Source organism: Lepidochelys olivacea (genome assembly GCF_965140295.1).
Source record: "Lepidochelys olivacea isolate rLepOli2 genome assembly, chromosome: 3".
NCBI lineage: Eukaryota > Metazoa > Chordata > Testudines > Cheloniidae > Lepidochelys > Lepidochelys olivacea.
Window position 1 is genome coordinate 36,775,831 of NC_140413.1, and position 22,171 is coordinate 36,798,001.

General features: G+C 40.3%; 1 protein-coding gene across 20 annotated transcripts in view; it reads left to right on the forward strand.

The window, feature by feature from the left end:
• MYT1L (myelin transcription factor 1 like) overlaps positions 1-22,171 on the forward strand; it is a 379,271-nt gene that overhangs the window by 58,036 nt on the left and 299,064 nt on the right. Inside the window, exon 1 of one of the 20 annotated variants that reach the window (XM_084622398.1) lies at positions 1,824-1,877. The exons of 18 other annotated variants lie outside the window; for them this stretch is intronic. The gene's annotated coding sequence lies outside the window, so the exon portion shown is untranslated. Of the gene's footprint in view, positions 1-1,823; positions 1,878-16,843; positions 16,864-22,171 lie in introns of those variants that run through there. One more of the 20 variants, XM_084622400.1, reaches the window with a different exon arrangement.

Sequence of the window (22,171 nt, forward strand, 5' to 3'; positions counted from 1 at the left end):
TGACTCTGAAAAAGACTTGGGGTCATAGTGACTAATCTGCTGAACTTTAGCTTCTAGTGTGACACCATGGCGAAAAGGGCTAATATGATCTTTGGATACCTAAAGAGGGGAATATCGAATAGGAGTGGGGAAGTTATGTTACTTCATTATTTGGCACTGATGCGACTGCCACTGGTATTCTGTGGACAGTTCTGGTGTCTACAATTCAAGAAAAATGTTGATCAATTCAAGAGGGTTCAGAGAAGATCCACAACAATGACTAAAGGATTTGAAAACATGCCTATAATGACGGATTCAAGAAGCTTCATATTTTTATCTTAAAAAAGAGAAGATTAAGGGGCAGTCTATAAGTACCTACACAGGGTACAAAAATTTGATGTTAGCCTCTTGGGATTAGCTGACAAATGGTATAACAAGATGCAATGGCTGGAAGCTGACACTAGACAAATTCAGACTGGAAATAAGGTCCACATTTTTAACAGTTAAGGTAATTAACCATTGGAATAACATAACAAGGGTTGTAGTGAATTTGCTGTCACTGACAAATTTTATATCAAGCTTTTCTAACAGATATGCTCTAGTTCAAACAGGAATTAATTCAGGGAACTCCTACAGCCTCAGTTATACAGGAAGTTAGACTAGATGATCACTGTTGTCCCTTCTGGCTTTGTAACCTATGGGAAAAAAAATCTATGAATTTATCTTGTGCTGCTTATAACTGAAGTGGAAAGAGACCAAAGGGTTAATCCTACACCACTGAGGTCAAAGGGAGTATTGATTCAATGAGTCCAGTATTGGGCCCCCGTTCTTTGGTGATACTGAATAGAAATTTCTCTATACTCAGTTGGATTAGTTGCAGATGTAAACAAATCTGAAACTATGCATAGGAAGTTGGGCTCTTTTTGGTTCTGTTTTTAACATATCATTGGCTTTGCAAACTGCATCCACATTTCACAACTATTCTATAATTTCGGGGAGTAAGTATATAATCTGCCTTGTTTGTATATGCAACATTGCCCTCTACTGGATGGAATAGGCCAGACTTGCTTATCTTTTGAGAGCCATTGGTCTCTTCTTCCTTGGCTTATCAGGTCTATTGCTCCCTTTACCATCCCATGTCATGGAGAGCTCCACTATTATTGCGGTAGCACCTAGGGACTTCAGTCTGGAATCAAGCCCTGTGACTTGACAGCTTCCTCCAAGTTAGGTGGGCTCATATTGGAAGATACCCAATCCCATTTCCCCCCACACGCATACACTTACAAATATGCTCTCTGCTTCACTGAACTCAGAGGGCTCTGCTGAAATGAATCTCTGTGTTTCTCTGCTGCCAGTCTTCCCCTATAGCTAGTCCGCCTCTAAGTGCAGTCTTGCTCCTGTCTCCCATTTATTCTCAATTAGAGCTGGTTGAAAATTTTCTGATGAAACATTTTTTCTATCAGATAATGCCAACTAGTTGAAACTGAAACTATTTGTGAGAAAGGGTCAGGTTTGATGAATCTCTTGACTTGAAAAATATTTGAAACTGCCTCTTTTTCAACATTTTTTAAATGAAAATTTTTGGGTTTTTAGTTCAAAATTACTTTTAGTCCTGAAATTTTAGTTAATTCATACTAAGAATGAAGGCAAAAAAATAAGGTTGAAATTTAAAGGAGATATGTTGAAATTATTGAAACAAAACATCTTGATTGATCCAATCCATTTTTTTTAAACTATTATTGGTTTGTGAAATTTTTCAAGATTTCAACTTTTTGTCGCAGTTCAAGATGGGGAAAGTGTTTGAAACCTCAACAATTCTCACAAGACAGGAAAACCACTGCTTGTCCAGCTCTACTCTCCATCATGTAAACCTGTCATCTGAATAGTGCTTGAGCTAGGTGAGGCTACTGTTGGCATAGCTATATGGTACTTTGACTTTTGAGATGTTCAAACATTTATTTTCCTTTTCACATTATCTTATAATTTCCTGACTTTCTGGTGTGTGTTTGTTCTAACCTGTGTTCTTCTATTCTTCCTTTTAAATTGGAAATGGTTTCTCAGCCTTCACTTCAGCTTAACAAATTTTGATATGAATATTTTTGTATGTGTTGCCTCTGTTGGTTAAGTGAATGATGCTCTACTTGTTTAGCTCACCAATTCAAGTAGTAAGGGGATTAAAATATAAGGACTGCATTCAAACAATAAGGTAGGTGGATCTTGTAACTCTTTGAGACAATTCTCCTGTTAGAAGGGTGACTGTTAGAGAGAGAGAGAGAGAGTTAGTTAGAAATTCTGAGAAGCAAACCTCTCTGGATATGTCTACACTGCAATTAAACACCCACAGCTGTCCCATGCTAGCTGATTTGGGCTTGCGGGGCTTGGATTACAGGGCTGTTTACTTGTGGTGTAGATGTTCCAGGTTGGGTTGCAGCCTGAGCTCTGGGTTCCTCCCACCTCGCAGGGTCCTAGAATCTGGGCTCCTGGCTGAGCCGGGACATCTACATTGCAATTAAACAGCCATGCAGTCCAAGTCCCGGGAGCCCAAGTCAGCTGGCATAGGCCAGGTGCGGGTTTTTAGCTGCAGTTTGTCTTCTTATAAGTAACTATGGCTAATGTACCCAATCAGGATCTGAGAGAGATTCCCAATTCCTGAAGCAAATAGATATGCAGTTTGCTAAAAACCATGGTATCTGTGACAGGGTTACTAGATTTGTGCCAGAAAACACAGGCCTTTGCTCAGTCAGCTAAAGACGTAGATCCATTTATGCAGCAGGTAGTAAAATGGGTCCATTCTTAATCAGAAGAGGAGCCTACAATATGAGAACATAAGAAGATTTAACATATTACATATAATAAAGAACACATACATCTAATAAGCCCTGGTCTATGCTACAAACATATGTCGGTATAACTCTGTCAGTCAGGGGTATGGAAAATCCACATGTTGACAGTGCTATGTGGACAGGAGGGCTTCTCCCTTCAACATAGCTACTGCTCCCTCGGCCCGTGCCGCTTCCAGAAGCTCCCATTGGCCTAGAGTAGTGAACCGCAGCCACTAGGAGCCGCGATCAGCTGAACCTGTGGACACGGCAGGTAAACAAACCGGCCTGGCCCGCCAGGGGCTTTCCCTGCACAAGCGGCGGAACAAGTTTGGGAACCACTGCACTACAGAGATGAAGCTGCGCCATTACAGAGCTGTATGTGTAGACAAGCCCTAAGTCTGTATATTATATATGCCTGTTAATTTCTGCTTATGTCTGAGGGTTTTTGGTGTTGCTTTCATATATGTATATACGGCATTCACAGCTATATGTATTGTAAACTCAGTTACTGTGTAAGTACATATACAGATAGTAGCCAATTTGGCAAGGTACACAGCAATGCGTGCCCATATTTTCAAGAGCAGGACTAAGACCCAAGGCTGTTGAATAAACCAAACATACACATCTAAACTGAAATATATTTGAGGAATGTCTGTGTACTGTAAACACAATAAATATTTATGACACTTCATAGATACTTGAAGTTTAAAGCAGAGAAGAGAAATTTTAAGTACTTAAAGTAGCTCTTAAAGTTTTTTCATATTCACGCCAACTCTTTAATTTTCATCACTCTGCAGACTTGTAGGCTGACGTTGGTACTTCAGTTTGTCTGTTAAAACTGCTCTTCAAATAATTAAAATTCCAGATTTCTGTCCCATGGTTTTCAGTACATCAAAGAAAAATGTTTGCTAGCATTGAGACAGTTCAGTACATTCTTTAGTTCATGTTGGCATAATGAATTAAGAAGTGCTTCTAGATGGTGGTCTATACTGACTAATATATATTTAGTTAGGGCAAAATTCTACCTCCTTTACTCTGGATTCCAAAACTCTTTACTTGGTTGAGTTGCTCCTTACTACTAGGTGGTGTTAACTGTGCATAAGGTATCAGAATCTGGCCCTTGATAGTACCTTACTCAGTGACTAGTTCCACTGACTTTACTGGGATGAGGTATTATGCAATGTGTCACTTTTTCTTTCTCCTTTTTTTGGCTGAAAAATGGAGATTTGGGTCAACCAGGATGTTTCACGAATTCATGTCAAATTCACTGAATTGTTTCAATTAAAAACACCACCACCACCACCAGCACCACAACAAAAAGACTAAGTTTAAAAAAAACAAAAAACCCCAACTTTTTACTCCAATTTTATTTTTAGAACAGTAAATAAATAAGGAAACCCTCTCAAACAAAAGGAAACATTTCCTTTGGGGGTTGAGTCAACCATTTTGGATGACCCAAAACAAACTTTCTTTTTTACTTTTTGGCTCACTGAGAAATTTGAAAAATGTTCATGTTGGGCTGGCCTGAAATTATTATTATTATTTTTTTCCATTTTTGTTTTCAGAATGGCTGGCACACTGAAAGATCAGTTATTCACACAGCTCTACTGTTAACCCCCCCCCTGCCTGTCACCCAGGATATGGGAGTCCACACAGTGCAATAAGGGAGGCTTTTATATGTGTGCCTGAACCAGGGGTCACCACTGTGCCCCCCCCAAAGCCCCACTTTTGCTGTAGGTGCCTGAAGCTAAATCAGCCCTTTAATTTTTGTATTTTGTTTCATGAATCTGGGAGAAAACCCTGGCTACCAACATTAAAAAAACAAAACAAAGGCCAAAGACCTGCCATCCTTCCTCCTTCGAAAATCACACTGAAACCACTGAGCATTTTGTCTGAGTAAGATTGCAGGATCAGGCCCAAGAAAAGACTCACGTTTAGCATTTATCTGGTGCATTTAATCTTCAAAAGACTTTGCAAACATTTACTAATTAATCCTCACCTCTTAGGAATTAGATAAATATTATATAATATATGTACATGCACAAAAGATGTAGTATTGATGTATTCTGAATTTCTCTTAGTAATCCAGACTTCCGATAATACCCTTGTGCATAATTTTCTCCCTTTGCTAATGTTACCCTGCATGCAGTATCTTTGATAGATTCTGGCATTCAGACTCTGGCTGTCTATTTATTTATTTATTTATTTATACATCTATATTTGTTGTCCCAATGCCTCCTTTTTAATTGCACTCCCCTTCCCCCTGCAGAGAACTATTGCTGACAGCAATATCAGTTGGTGATGCTGGGCAGTGCTATTATAGCAGGATTCCCTACTGTGTAACTCTGGGTTTGAACCATTATCTAGGAACCTGGAATGCTGACTCTGTTGAAACAGACAGATATTTAGAGATATTTAATACCCTCCCTAGTTCTACAGAGGCAACTGTAGCCAGCAAAGGGGGTTATGATCATTGCTAGGGCAAAGCTCACTAAAGCAGGTCTAGAATCTGAAAAGCTAGGCTTTTGTTTTATTGTTAAAGTGGCCTTGCATACAGATTTTCTGAATGGATATTACAATACAACATGGTTTATCTCTGTGTCATGAGATAAAGAGAAGGGAACATTTGAAGGAGGCTGTGAGCTGGTGTGCTAATGTGACAGTGACCCCTCTGTCAGATGGAGTCCACTTGGTCTGGTCTGGCTGTCAGTCAGCTCCTCTGGCCAGAGTTCCTGTGGTAGTCCCGGTTTTGGGCTATAAAGAGTATTGGTCTCAGTCCTGCGGGGGTACGTGTCTCCTCTTGTACTTGGCAGAGTTAGCTGGTCCTGGTCCTCACGGGGTCTAAAACCCCTTTGGTTCATAAGTATCTGAGGGAGCAGTACAGGAACCAAAGCCCACGTATTCCACTGGGTTCCAGCTCAGGACCCTTAAACCAGGCAGGCAGAATCAAGCCTTCACACTTCCGCCTGCTGTAACCTGAGCTCCTTTCTACCTCTCTTGGTGCTGTGGGATTCTCCAGCCTGTAGATCCAGTCATCCTTCCTTGTTTTTTTTCCCTTGTGCAGCCTCTTACTGGCTTGTAGGCAGAACTTTCCTTCTCCAGCCTGCTTGGCCCTCTGCTTCTCAGCTCTTTTACCTCTCCCGCTGCTATGAGGTGGCCAGTCAAGCACTGGCTGGTGGTTCCTGCATTAACTCCTTGGTTGCTAGGCCAGCATGAGTGTCTGTACCCGGCATGACAGGGGGATTTAAGGAGGGGTTGATTCAAGGAGAGGAGGGGACAGGGACAGTAACATGAAGCAGCACAAGTTAAAAGGCAACTCCTAACTGAGAAATAGGATTTAGACATTTTAGATATAATATGCATAAGCAAGAAAAAATGTGCTTTGTGAAGAACATAAAGTTGTTTACGGACATCATGGGCTATGTGTTCAGCTCTGGCAGTTACTCTTGGTCTAATGCTTTTGTGCAAGCAAGAGTTATGTTACTAAGGTGAAACAAACATGGCAAAATCTTCAGCACATGTTTGCACACGCTAAGTACAGACGCAAATATAAGCACATGCGTTTCTGCAAATGTACAAGGTAGAGGTCAGGTTTCAAATGTATCCCCAAGTATTTATCACCTAATGAGAGAGTAGATTCATAGTAGTTAAGCATGAAAATGATCTAATGGATCACTGAGGTTTTTTTCCCTGGAAGGTAAATCTCCATCTTCCGGTTGTGCTACCTATTGAGCTCATACATGTATATCTAACTATAATGAAATCTCAGTAGCTTATCTTGAGTTTTTGGCATTTATTAACCATTCAGCACAATAAAGGGAGATGCTAGAAGAGACTAACTAAAACAGATGGTTTTTGCGTCCGTGTTGGGGTGTTTTTTTCTGTGTGCATCAAAGTGAGCTTCCCATTTCACAACTGAATTTTTTTTTCAACAGAGAGACAGACAGGAAAAGAAACTTTTTGATTTCTGTAAAGATTTTAATCTGTCACTGCTGGTACATCCCTTCTGATACTCCGTGACAGTAAATATACCACATTTCCGTCATCATGCCACTTCAGTGCCCTAGTCTTTCAACTGCACCATTCTCTCTAAAGCAGTGGTGCCCAAACTTTTCCTGTCACGCTGCCCCTTGCCAGTAATGGAATCCGTCTGTGTGTCCCCCCCCCCCCCGCCCCAACCCATTACTGCACTGTTGGCTCAGCAGAGGAGCTTAGGCAGAAGGCAGTGCTGGGGGTTGAACTAGGGGTGAGGGAGGAGCTGGCCTGGGGGTGGAGAGGGAATGAGGCAGAGCTGGGCTGGAGAACAAGGGGTGGAGTGGAGCTGTGGCTGGGGCCAGAGCTGGGTTGGGGGCAGAGCTGACCTGGGTGGTGATTGCTCCTCGACCCCTGGCCTGGGCCTCACCCATATGCCCCCCAGAACATTTGGGGACCACTGCCCTAACTCTAATAGTAAGAGCAAGTGTATCTTGGAATAGCTACATTGAAGATATAGGTTGGCACATCACACCTACCAATCACATTTCCCCCTTTTTCCTGTGCAATTGTCTACTCTACCACTGGCCTGTTACTTCACTTGGTTCCATTATTTCAGAATTTCAGGTTCAAAGCTTGCCCCCTGTAAATTAGCCTGTCTACTACTCTTTACAGATTACAGAACTTTTTTGTTCCTATAAACTTGCCAGTAGCATCTATAAAACATGTCCCCCTTTTTAAATATTATTTTTTGTAAATCAAAGAAAATATATATGAATAAAATATGAATCAAAAATGAAATAAAAATAATTGCCTTAAGAAATAAGGAAGTACAGCTGTCCCTCACAAGCAGTGTAAAATGCGATTTAAGAAATCTTGAAGTGGTCTCTCTAAATAATTTAATCTATAATATGGAAAACATTTTTAATCCACCAAGGTTGAAATAGTTATACAGCTATGAGAGTATCCCCTGAGGGGAAAGAGTGGAAATGTCTAGGAAATTAATAAATCCTGTCAATTTTCTTGAAAATGTTGTTTCCAAATGTTAATGCCTATGAAAGGTCCTAGATGGGCAGCACCACACATGTAAATTCTCGTATATCTGCAGAATGGGTACATCAAGAAGAAAGGTAGGTAAGATTTTCCACACTGCCCTTTGGATACAAATCCACCCTGACATGGGAGGTCTGTCCACAGGGCTAGGTTGCTAGTGAATGCATTGACTGTTTGCAAATAAAGATTTTTAAAAGTGACTCAGTATGAGTCAGTAAATTCAATGACAATAACAATGGCAAAATAACTTAGCAAAATATTTCCCACACCATTTGATACTTTACAGTGGGCTACATCAATCCCAGACCTTGTGAGTGTTCACCAGAGGAGGGAAAGGAGCAACGATCTCTCTTGCAAGTGCCAAGGGAACAACTTCAGTTCTCACACTCAGGAGAGCACAGGACTTCTCTGTCATCACTACCAAGGGTACAAGGCATCCCAAAGAAGGGAGGCAGGCTGGGAAAGAGGCAGTGCCATGCCCATTCTGTCACTCACCCTCAGCGGGGGCAGCTTTCAAAAGGATGGTGCTGATCATGCACTCCCCCTGCATGCTAGAGGACCTTGCGAGGGATTTTTGCTTGCTGATGCAAAATCTCTCACGGAATTCCTCCGCTGCTTGCAGGCTATAGTACAAAGCACAAAATGTGGTCTAATGTATAACATGGATTTTATGGGAGCAAACACTAGGATATGAACACTTATTACCTTAAGCAGGAGTTGCACCGATCTAAAATTGGTTAGAAATATTATTTTCCTGTCTGGAATATCTGAGTACTTTCAACACATACATTGGATGTAGAGGACACAATTTGGGCCGCCTGTAAACACGAAAGTCATTCCATGAAGTCAATAGGAATTGTGGCCCCTTCTGATGGGTCAGAATTTGGTTGGATGTGTCTGAAAGTTTTGTCAGCTTTAAAAAGTTAGAGTTTCAGTATAAAATGGCAACACTGTAGTTGGCCTGTCTGTGGAAGCCAGTGCTAACAGGAGTGCAAATTAGTGCCATTTGTGATGGATGTTTTTAGTGATGTGTGCACAGCACTTTGCTGGGAACCAGACTGAGACTACCAAATCATTTTCCTTTCAGTAGGCCATTGAACAGTCATCAGATGCTAACAACATTTGATCGTTAGCGACCTGGTCTATGTTTGAATCAGTGACCTGGAGGAGATAGGCCTATTATTAATCCCCTGGGATGATCGTTCTCTGCAATTATAGTAAATTTTCAATTGTGATACATTGAGAAAATTCATTGTTGCATGGCCATCAAACGCATACTTCCACTTACATAATGGCATATAATGATAGTGTCCTAGGTGTAATATGAAGCATCTACAAAGTTATACTAGCTGCCAAGAGTTCTTTTCTTAATACTTCTACTTCACTGGTTTCTATGTACACAGAAATACACACACCAATATCCTCTGCTAGATAGAATGAGACCTGCTCAAAAGTTACCAATTTTGTAACTGTCTCACCCTCTAGTGGCTTGTCTGAAAACAGAATGTGAGCCATACTTAAAGAGAGAGCTGTTTTTGGAGTAGTAAATTTGGACTTTTTGTTCCTTGTGTGTTTAGCTGGCAGCTGTGGTGTCTGTATGTCACATTGGTGCTTGAGTGATCTGAGCTCCTGTGAACCCCAGACGTTCTTCATTGCCCTTGATGGGGTGGGGAGGAGTATGTAGTATGCTGTCCATTGGGCAGGTTGCCAATTTCTACAACATATCATCTGTCCTGCTCAAAAGTTTATACATTTAAGCGTTGGAAAGGAGCAGGTTTACTATTATTGAGCCCATCAGAGATTGTCCTGGACAGGCCTGAGTTTTTGAATTAGGGCCATTAATTTTATTCCCCTGCAGCAAGTACAGTTATGATTAAGTGGCAACTGTATTGTCAATATAAAGTTGTGCCCAGGATTGCTAGACACTGTCTTATGTTTCTTTACTTCACTCAAGCTATGTTTTTTGTCACACTGATAAAAAGATGCTCTGCTTAATAAGAGGCACTACAGGTCTTACAAGGTAGCTGGGGACCTCAGAATAGCAACATGCAGGCAAAGGTAAGAAATCACATGTGCATTAAGCACTGACCCTTCAGCATCCCAGGCTCACTTTGGCATGCCCATGAAAATGTGTTCGAGTTTTTTTTCACCTACAATGAATTGCAGGAGTAATATTTAATAACTAACTGATGGTAGATAAAAATCAGGTAGCTAATATGCATGTAACTACTGACCTTTGCAGATAGAGTCCCATTTTGTGCAGCGGTAATTTTTGCTTGAAATGGAGAGGCTGTGCTGCAGCTGGCCTTAAAATATGTCCCTAGTGGCATAGGCAAAATTAGGGGTGGTATGATATAATTGAATGATTTTTATCCCATTGTTCACTCATGCATCTATTAGTGAGGTATTGTTTTCCTTTCAATGTTGTTAGAGTTGATTAGGTGAACACATCTAGTAAGTCAGACCTCACATTTAAAGAGCATTGCCAAATTTTCTGGAGACCCCCCCCTCCCAGATTTTGGCAGAAACTAACCTGAACCAAAGATCAGCAGATTCTCATAAGAACACCCAAATGTCACAATGCCACTTTCCTAGGAAATATGGTAGGTGAATAGATTTTTACACTCCCCTTCTACACTTTTGATCAATCAAGGCCATGTTTATTCTCTTTCTTTTCCTGCAATTAGCTCTAGAGATATTTAAGCAAGTAATCATCTAAACCTGAGTTCAGAAAAGGGAAAAAGATCCTGTAAGATTTTAAAATTAGGAACTGTATTCATATCAAGATCCTCACAAGTATTTCCATGCCCTCTGTTTTCACCCTGTCTTCCCCACCCGCCTTTCCACATCTCCTCCCCAGATAACACTGGGACAGTCTTTTGCACTAATCAGATAAGCAGACAAGAGTTTCAAGTTTTCTGAAGGGAATTGTTCATAAAAGCCAGATTTTTGCTCTACTTCTATTGGGATTTACTGTCAGGAAGCAGTAGGGAAATGCTCATTAAAATGAAAAACTAGTTGTAGTAATTTAAAGCATATGCAAGAATTGCTGTGTATTGCAGAAGATAATGATGTTTGAAATATTAGCGTTAAAGCACTTGAGTCCTCACTATACTGTTGTCTCCCAAGTGTTGAGCTATGGCTGGAAAGAGGGTCTTGTGTAGCAGACACAAAAGAAATTATGTTCCTTTTAATTTGTTTTAGATAGATCTCTATCTTCTGAGAGCATTTTGGATATAACTAGCACAGATTAGGCTATGAAATGATTTACCATGTGTTTTGCTAATGCAGATCCTAACAGCTGTGAATAAAATGTGAATTTTCAAAAGCTGTAAATGGAACTGGAAAAAAAGCAGGGGCGGAAATGTGTCTCCTTCCAGAAAGAAATCCTGTTTAGAATATGGGAACTGGTCTCTGGTTTAGGAAAATTAGGGCACTAAAGGTGAGACAGCTGGCTTGTTACTAATAATAGTTGTGTTGTAACCAGAGCTTCCTTGATTCATTCAGGAATTTTCAGAAGCTGTGATGACATATTGTATCTATTTGCATCACAAATTCAATTTCAATATTCATACAAATAGAGCGATTACTCTGTCTCTGAAGAACTTGATTTGTCTTCCTGTCTGCGTGCAGCAAAAAGCATTCACAGCTTAGCTTTCGGGATGCTGCACTGGAAGATTTTAATCGTTGATAAAGGAAGCACTCATTATGGAAAATGTGAAAGTGACTAGAATGGTTGTGGGCACAAAATTTCCTATTTGAGGTTGGAGCTCATTAGAAACGTTGTCCTTTAAGAGGTGACTGTAGCAGTAGGGTGTGTGGGGTGATTTTGATTGACAGGATTCACTCACCCCAGTTAATCAAACTATATCAGCCAGGCGAAGAGGAAGAGAAGAAAGGCAAAGTAGCAAGTCACTGGTGTGGGTCACTGGCTCTGGGATGCAGAGCTACACTGGCAGCTTTGGTGCAGAGGTGACACAAGATAAGTGGCAAGTTCAGGAGGTGGGGGATCTTGCAGGAGAAAGGGAGGCCTGCAGCAGCAGCAGAGTCAGACACCTTAGAGAAAAAAGAGGGGGCCTGAATCAGACAAATGTGCCTGAAGAGGAGGGAGGCGGAGGGGGGGAGAGAGAGACATACACAGAGGCTCTGGAGGAGAGACAGTTCATTGAAAAGGGAGACACAGAGGGCAAGGGCCTGAAGGAGAAAGAAAGGGGGTGGGAAGGACAGCAGCAGAGAGGAAGGGGGAGGTGTGCTTGTTACTGAGCAAGAAGACAGAAGGTTCATCAGAACCAAAAGGAATGATAGAGCCAGAGACATTTTATCTGATGATGCCTCAGATTTAAATTCATTTATTAATTTTTGGGGGGAGGGGAGTTCCCACATTCTACAGTTCTCCTTAAGCAGCATTTTAGGAGCTCTCATGTATTTGCAAAACCTCAGGACCATTTTTTTTAAAATATCCATTGAATGTTTGTCAGCACAGATTCCCACACTCTGTGCTATCCTAGTACCTGATGTGGTTAAGTTCAGTAAGATCTTGTAGCTCTAGAGTCTGGTTTTATCCACTATAATGTTTTGTAACTTGTATTTATTTTTATTCGTGCGAATGCTTATATTTTCAACATGCTGTACGCTAGCTCAATATTATTACTGTAACCTCTGTCCTCCTCCTCCTCCCACCCTCTTTTTGTTGTGGTATTATCCCCTTTACCACATAGGACCAGATGCTCCAAAGAGTTTAGCATCCAGGGCCATTTCATTTCAGCCCCTAAATGAAATGATCATTGATGCCTGTGTTCTTTTGAACCTTTGGCTCATCATGTCTACATTAGATTGTAAGAGCTTAGAGGTCAGGATCTTGTTGTGACATTCCCATCTGATGTTGTCTGGACCGGTGATCTGCTAGGTCATTCCAATCCCTGACTCTGGGAGCCAGCCTTACCCTGCTCTGCTGTGAGAACCCCTGCTCCTGAGCTGTTCACGCACAGCCTCTGGCCTGTAAGCTGCTCCTTGGATTCTGCAACCAAATTACACTAGTCAATATCTCCGGTTGCAGACACAACCCTAGGAACCTCTGTCCAGTTATGCTGGATGCTGCAAGCTTTTATGAGTTCATCAGTTTAACAAAGAAATGGATATGTATCAGGCTTGTTATCCCAAGGGTAGTTTCTGACACGCTTCAAACCAAATGCACTGCTTCAGGTAGAATAAACAAACAAATCTATTAACTACAAAGATAGATTTTAAGTGATTATAAGCTAAAGCATAACAAGTCAGATTTGGTCAAATGAAATAAAAGCAAAATTCATTCTAAGCTGTGTGACTGCTTGGTGACTTACTTTGTTCAGTGGTGTTCTGAAACCACTTAAATCTTACTTTTTATACTTAATAAAATCACTAAAAAGAAAAGGAGGACTTGTGGCACCTTAGTCTCTAAGGTGCCACAAGTCCTCCTTTTCTTTTTGCAGATACAGACTAACATGGCTGCTACTCTGAAATAAAATCACTGTTGTTTATTAATAAACCCAGAGTAAGTGATTAATACCTTGGGGAACAAACAGCTGTGCATATCTCTCTGTCACTGTTATAGAGGGTGGACAATTTATGAATTTACCCTGTATAAGCTTTATGAATTTATAGGAGTAAAATGGATTTATTTGGGGTTTGCATCCCACTGGGAACTGGGTGTCTGGGTGCTGGAGACAGGTAACCTGCTGAGCTGTTCAGTTAAGTCTGCAACTTTGGGGGTGTGGACCAGTCTGTGTTGCAACAGGCTAGAGTGTCTGGCTCAACAAGACAGGGTTCTGGAATTCCCAAGCTGTCAGGGAAAACGGGCTCAGAGGTAATTTCAGCACCATCAGGTGACAGTCCCAAGGAGATCTCTGTGACCGAACCTGTCACAAGCTGATCTTAACACTTTCAGTGCCCTTACAAACTTAGATGCTTCTCACCACAGGCTGGCTGGTTGCTCTTCAGCCAGGCTCTCCCCTTTGATCAGTGCTTCAGTTGCTTGGTGTGGTGTCTGTAGAGGTAGGTGGAAGAGAGAGGAAGAGCATGGCAAAGTCTCTCCCTTTTATCACATTCTTTCTTCCCTCCAGGCTTTGCCCTCCCCACCCCCCGCTTTAGAGTCAGGTGAGCATTACCTCATCCCAGTCCCAAACTGACCAAAGGAAGGGGAGTGACTCACTTGAGAGTCCAACAGATCCTTTGTTGTTGCCTAGGCCAGTTTCCTTTGTTCCTGTGAGGCTGGGCTGAGTTTATCCCATAAATGCCCTGATGAGGTGTAAACTGCCTCTCTGCTCTTGGAGAGTTTTTTCCTGGGCTTGCTTTAAGCCATGAGGACACATTTTCAGCCTCATAACTATATACATGAAACCTATAACACTATAACATTTCTATAACGATTACTATAATATCACTATAACAACAATGCTCAGTGCATCATAAGCCTTCCGAAGACAGCCGACATGACAAACTTTGCATTAGATATAATCATATTATAAGGATGAACATGGGGGTGCTGGTTGTTCCCCTGAGGTACAGAACGTCACAACTGTCATCTTAATTGTTTTATGAGGACCCTAGCTAACTTCTGAGTGCTGTTTAAAGGTAGCAACACTTAAAATTTTTCCTGTGTGTAACTTGGAAAACAGAACAGCCAGATCTTGTGACACCACTGCTGTTTCTAGGTTTTGCTGTTGCTAAATTCAAAGCAGACTTTGCTACTTGCTACAAAAATATTGAGACTCCCTTATTTTTCAAGCAATTGAAATACCATAGATAATTTTAAGGCCTGGCTTGACAAAGCCCTGGCTGGGATGATTTAGTTGGGGTTGGTCCTGCTTTGAGCAGGGGGTTGGACTAGATGACCTCCTGAGGTCTCTTCCAACCGTAATCTTCAATGATTCTATGATTGTATGAATAGTCATGTGCTTGGGCTCCTGATAAGCATTCATTAACGTAGTGAAAATTTTGCTTACACATTGCCAGAAGACTGTACCTAGGTCACTTAACCTGCTTGACTACACTGATAACTTAAGCCAAATTTTCAAAATGGCCTCAGCAATGCCTCTAACCTTTCACCTGCAATCGTTTGCTCAAGATGTTGAGTCCGATAGTATATATTTGTAGTGCACCCAGTTCTCTCACTGCACTCAACAAGCATTAAGGCAATGAGAGTAGAGGTACTCCATCATCTTCAGACTAGCTGATGGTAAGCCTTAAGAAGAGTTAGGCAGTTTACTGTACCTAAGGGTTTGATTTAGGGCTGTCAAATTATTTGAAAAAAAAATCACAATTAAAAAAATATTAAATTAAAAAAAGTCATAATCGCAGTTTTAGTTGCACTGTTAAACAATAATAGAATGCCAATTTAAATGACAACATGGAATACAAAATGCACAGTGCTCACTTCATATTATTTTTACATATTTTATTTTATTACAAATATTTGCATTGTAGAAAGATAAACAAAAGAGTATTTTTCAATTCACCTCATACAAGCACTGTAGTGCAATCTCTTTATCATGAAGTGCAACTTACAAATGTAGAATTTTTTTTTACATACCTGCACTCAAAACCAAAACAATGTAAAACTTTAGAGCCTACAAGTCCGCTCAGTCCTACTTCTTGTTCAGCCAATCACTAAGACAAACAAGTTTGTTTACAAATACGGGACATGATGCTGCCCACTTATTTACAATGTCACCTGAAAGTGAGAACAGGCGCTCATATGGCACTGTTGTAATATTAAATGAGCACTGTACGCTTTGTATTTTGTGCTGTAATTGAAATCAACGTATTAGAAGATGTAGGAAAAAAGATCCAAAATATTTATAATAAATTTAAATTCTATTATTGTTTAATAGTGTGAATAAAACTGCAATTAATCATGACTTTTTTTTTAATCTAGTTAATTTGTTTTGCATTAATCACTTGAGTTAACTGCGATTAATTGACAACCCTAGTTTGGTTGGATCCACTCCATGCAGGGATAGTGGAATGCCAGCCCTGTTGAAGCCATTTACAATAAACCACATGACTTGAACAGAGGAACATTAGAAGTTTCTACATTTTAAAGTACCCTGGAATTTTAAATGTAGGCCCAAATATTTTATGAGACAAAACAGATCTCTAAAACAAAGACAAAATATCTCCTTGTCTTTTTGGGGAAATTACTCCAAATGTAATAAGAATTAAATGTGATTTTCGAATTTAACAAGTGAGTTTAAAAAATAAAAAGGGATTTCTTACTTGCAACTACTGTACAAGCCTAAAAAATTTTGGAAGCTCTAAACAGGATCATTTTGTCAGGGAGATGGGGGGGGGAATGGGACACCCTTAATTACAGTGAAATACTGGGAGAATTTTCAGGAAAGAGACACTGAGGGAAAATGATGCACCTTTTGCTTAAAAAAAAAAAAGAAAAAATGTAAGAGACTGGTCTTCCTAAAAGGGCATGGTTGGCATGTGCATATGAGATGTATTCTCTAGGGCTGGATCGGTCAGTGATACTCTTTGACCATGAATGATTCACTCTCATTTGGTCCTTCCTTCTTGTTTCCCACAGTACCCTGCCAATGCCTGCTTCTCTCTCAGGGTTCCATCTCTCTGTTTGCTTATGGTTACAGTGCGAGAATATATTCTGGGCCTCTGTTAGTGCGTATGAGAATAATATTAAATTAAAAAAAGGAGCCTAAACTCAGCCTCTTTGAGACAGGGGGACTAGCACTTGAATAATATGAATGGGTAGGTTGAAAGGTACCTACGGTCGTGTCTTGTCGTTTGTAGGGCTGCTGTTAGATTGCGTGATTTCTCAGGACATCTCGTATCAGCGTGCATTAACGCAGGCTCCGTTATGCATGTGGATGAGATGACTGCATGATAACACCACAAGTAATGCAGATCACGACTGTATGTTCACAGGATATCACCTCTTCTTCCTGTAAGAATACGTACACACAGAGCGCTCAAGAGGGATTTACACAGGAACTTTTTCTCAAGCACATAACAATATACAAATATCTCAGGATCAAAGGTAAGTCAAAGAAAAATGGTATTGAGTAGAATAAGTCAGCTCAGCTTGCAGTCTAACTCTATGACAGACCCACAGGCAACTTCAGAGCTGTCAGCTTCACTGCCTATGGAGCCCAACAAGGAGCCAGATGCAGCTGCTGGAAGAATATTTTTCACCGCTTGGCATCTGGGTTCTGTGATGGCCTTGTGTGTCATGTGTCCGAGCAGGGCTCTTACTCTGTTGCGGAAGATGAACACAAAGGAAATTAGGATTTTCCTGTATTAATAGTGATCAAAATTCATTTGCCAATTTATTTTTAAAGTCAGGTTCTACCTGCCAATATTAAACAGCTAAAATATTGTAAGAAAAACAAACCAGCAGCTTTGCTTCAGTAAGAACACACCTTTAAATAGTGTTTGTTTTTGGATTCTCACAGTCGGTGATTTTCTGAGCAAAGTGAGATTCTGTGTGTGTGAGGGGTTAGCACAACATGTAGGAAATTACACGGATGATATCTTTGTATGCATCCGTGCATAGCTGCAGTCTAGGCATAAAGTTTATTCACTCGCCTTCTACCATGATGATTGATGTTACTGGTGCTAATAAAAAATACACCTAAATGCTCTTTCACTTGGCCATTAAATCCCTGAGCATCACACTTAAAATGTACCCCTGCAATGCTTAGGTAGTTGATAAACTGAAATACTGTGATGCTATTATAACTAGAAATTGAGGTGATGTAATTCTTCTTTAACCCCCCGTTTCTTTCAAATCACAAAATTAACTAACATAAATAAACAAATTCCAGTTTTTAATTTCACAGTTTTTCTCAATCTTCCATACACTGGGAATATCTTAGTGGTTTTCCAACAATCAGAAAACTACTGATCGATCATTACTTACATGAGATGCTGAACTAGAGTTACTAAGCCCTATTGACTAGTTAGCCTGAAATTAATACTACATTGTAATGGGAAAACAAAGAAAAATGTATCTGGTTTTTGAGTATCATCTCAGGCAAAGTAAAAATAATGGCTAGACTCGGTATGGTGACAGGTTGTTTGCTTGGTTGGTTGTTTGATTTTTAGCTCAGAAAGACACTAATTTATGGGGCTACATTTTTTAAAAAAACCATGGCCTCTAATTTGAGGAGAAATCCTGAAATCCATATTCTGACCCAATTTCCTTTGAAGTTAGTGTAATCCAGGGCCTGAGTAAAGATGACTGGGCTTAACCTTTGTGCATACAGTCATTTGCAGGTGTAACAGAACACTATGGTGGACAGCCATTACTCAGGCTTATGAGCACTTATTCACATGAGTAGCCCACTTCAAATCAATAGGACTACTCAGGTTGAGAATGTGCTCACCAACAACAGGTGAAATGCCCTTCTGAGCAGAGGGCTAGCAGAAGACCAATGCCTCACTTAAGTCCCACATAAGCCTTTAAATTGCACATGTGAATGCTGTTTAGACAAGAAAACCTGTAATTTGAGCAAGAAAATTTGTCACTTATAATCAAAAATTACCATGTGTGTGCAGAATAGCTTCCTCAGACGGAGAGGGTCCTTTGAAGAAATTGCCCATCTAATCCCATTTGTTTCCAGAAGCTGGCTTCATAAATTTGATTTATTTTCTATGAAAATAAGGTATGATTACTTTATTTTGCTGACTCCTGAGTGATTGGAAAAGCACTTACCACATTTCAAAAGGAATTAATACACTACTTCAATAGTTTTTTCTAATTCAGTTTTTTTAAGTCTTTAAACATGGACAACCTTCAAAATGTAAAGTATCAGCTCTTTACTCTAAAATAGCTACAGAGGAGGAGAAAAAAAATCAGTGGCTAAAGTGGCACTGGCAAGATATATTTCATAATGTTTCTCCTTATTTATGAACACATCAGAAATTGAGAGCTGTGTTCATTCTGAAAGGTTTTTCAGATGCTGGTTTCCTTTGGTAGGTTTGCTATAATTTCTGGATAATCCACACTGTTCTGTGGATTTATATATTTAAGGATTGTTGGATTGGGAGGTAAATAGGGAAGAGAACTAAAACATTTGTTTGGGGGCTGTGGGGGAGGGAGGAATGTAATGAAATAATTACATGAATTTTACAAACGAGTAGAAAACAGGTCTGGAAACAGAGATCCTGGGTGGAATCCTCGCTCCACTGAAATAAGTCTAGTTCAGTTCCCTGTCTGGAGCTAGTTTTTCATGTAGGTTAGTGCTACAGATATTTGATCTTGTATATGTCCCGATTCAACTCCCATGGCAACCTTTCCACTGACTTTAATGGGAATCGGATCAGGCCCATAGAGACTGTCCCTTCTTTACCTCCCTGGGCAGATCATTCCATCACCAAATAAATAAAATTATGGGTCAAGACAACTTTGAGAGGGTTCCCTGTAACAGTAGCTAGTGGAATCAGTGAATATTAACCCCTGTCAGGGGACCTTTTGTAACCCTGCCCCATATGAAATGATTGGAGCCAGGAAATGAAGTTCAGTCTCTTATCAGTACTCTTGTGTATCACACTGATACTAAATAATGTCAAAAGTAAATTAAATCTTTCCCAAAAATGGAGTAAATGAAGCCACCTGAATCCCTCGCTCTGGAAGGGAACTTGGCAGAGAATTGGAGACAGCAGTTTCAGTGCTTACAGATTTTTCTGGTAGCAAATGGCATTGCAGGGAAATCATAGATGGTTATCCTCTCCCCGGCTACCTGTGACAGTCATGTGTGTTACACTATCATTGTATCTGTTTAAATAATTGTGGAATTCTGATGTTCATGGAAGGATCTCCCAAATCTTTCTAAGCACTTCTCTTGCTATTGAAAAATATAGGAGTGTGTTTTAAGAGAGGGAGGTAAAATCATGGTCATGGGGATGGTTGGTATATGTTAATCTCACTCTGTGTGTGTGTGTGTGTGTGTGTAAAATGAAATAAAAATATTAAAGAAAACATTGAGATTAGAGATTCCCCTGAATGTTAAGAAGGGGACCCATCTCAGGTAAAAGAGAACATTTGATACTTGAACTTTTACCTGCCCTCAAGAGAGCCACTGTGTATTTGAGATTTTTTCCCAGAGGTTTCATCTCTGAAAGTCCCTGCTATAGGGACTGATGTTACAACATCAAAGATGCTGGCTAGCTGGCTCTGACACATCATTCCCAGCAGGTAACCCCATCCAGGGTTTGTAGTTTGGAGAATGATGTCATATCACAGTGGGTTAGCAGTAAGTAGGGCCCAGTGAATTATTTTAGGCAGTTTGCTTGCTCAAAAACGCAGTTTAGGGTTGACCAAAACTATTCATGAACTCAAGTCGAATTCAGCAAATAGATTTAGCCAACAAACAAACAAAAATATTGAGAGAAAATTTTGAGGAAAAAAATGAACGGATTTTATTTTGACTTTTTCCAAGGGAAACATTTTTGTCTTTTAGTTTTGAAATGACATTTCATTTTTAAATTTAGCTACATTAAAAAAATTACCCCCCAGAAAATAACAGAAAATGGGGGAAAAAAACAAAAACAAAACCCCAAAACTTTGTGTCAACCACTGAACTGAAAAATCAATTATTCACTCAACTCTAATTAGTAGGTCATTAGTTATTACCTCAGAATCAGCTAGAAGAAGCAACCACTTGAATAGATTATTAACATTTGGAGGGTAGAGGGGAAATGGCAACATTTCACCTGGAATTTCTCATATGTCTGTGGTCACAATTGGTAATGATTGAAGACCTTGTTTAATGCACTGATAAGTCTTAACTTAAAAAAAAAAAAAGAAATACTACACTCTTCACCATGATTTCAAAGGTTAAAACAGCTCAAATTCCCTCTTTTTAAAAAGAAGTTTAGTTGTACATATGCCTTGGCTCTGAATAACCATTTGTCTGCTGAGCATTTTATATATATATACACAACAGATGAAATCTCAGGGAAAAACTTCCTAACTGTAAAAACAGTAGGACAATGGAACAGACTGCCTCGGGAGGTTGTGGAAGCTCCTTCACTTGAGGTTTTCAAAAGGAGGCGGGGTAACCATCTGTCTTGGATGGTTTAGAAACAACAAATCGTGGGTCTAGGTGATGCCAATTTGAGTGGAGGGTTGCCATGTAATGAATTCTCCCCCTCCCCACAGGAACCTTGTGGACCAGGTTTCAAGACCTGTGGCTCAAGATCCTCTGCTTAAGAGACAAGGCAGTAGACTGAGTAACTAATTTAAGAAGGAAAATAGCCAGTGTGCATTTTATCTGGGCAAAAAAATGGAGGCTACCTTTCAATGCCCCATACTGTTTGAACCTCTCTGCAGTTTTTGCCATAGTTGACTGCCAAGTCCTGAAGACCATCCTACATGTTACAGCAGGAATAGACCGCACAGGACTGTAATAACTCCAGTCACTCCTTTCCACCTAAAGAGTGGTGATGGGTGCAACTGCTCCTCTTCTCCAAGGGCTCTCACCTTGTAAGGTGCACAGATATTTATCCTCTTTTTCCTCTTCTTCAGCATCTACATAAGACCACTTGGAGAGGGTTCACTGCCAAGGAGACATCTGCGACACCCAGACACATAGCTCATTTTCCACAGATGCAGCCACCAACCTCACTAAGATGACATATTGCCTACCGGTAGAATTGGTTGGGCCTTTTCTGACAAATTCCTTTTTTGATGGAAAATATGGTTGATTTTGGAGAAAAGTTTTTGATGAAATAATGTCAATTTTGAAAAAAAAATCCATTGGGAGAATCTAAATAGAATATTTCTTTTCCATTGGATTAACCCTATTTGAAACATTTTGTTTTGTCAAATTGAACTATTTTGTTTCAGATCAGTTTGACATTAATTGGTGTCTGCCTGAACGTGTTTCAGTACCTCAGGGGAATTTTAGTTTTGGTGTCCCCATTCTTTGCTCTGAGATGGGCTCCCAGGCTGGAATACATCTCATGATGCACAGCAGTCTCTCCTCTGGCTTGAGCTAATATAGCGCATTGTGTGAGTTCCATGACCACAATGCAATGCATCATGGGAGAATTTCTAATTTTCAGTCCGATCTACCTGCAAGACTTCAGGAACTGGTGAAGAACAACTGGATCAAATTTACCGGGGCAAGACCAGATTAATGCTATTTGGGAAAGAGAAGCTCTTTCCACAGACAGACAGAATTACTCTTGTACAGAAGACAACTTCCTACTTTCCATCCAAATGGCTTGAAACCTTGTGTCCTGTTTGCCAGAAGCTAGGAATGGGTTACGGGATAATTACCTGTTTTGTTCACTCCCTCTGAAGCACCTGGCATTGGCCACTGTCAGAACACAGGATACTG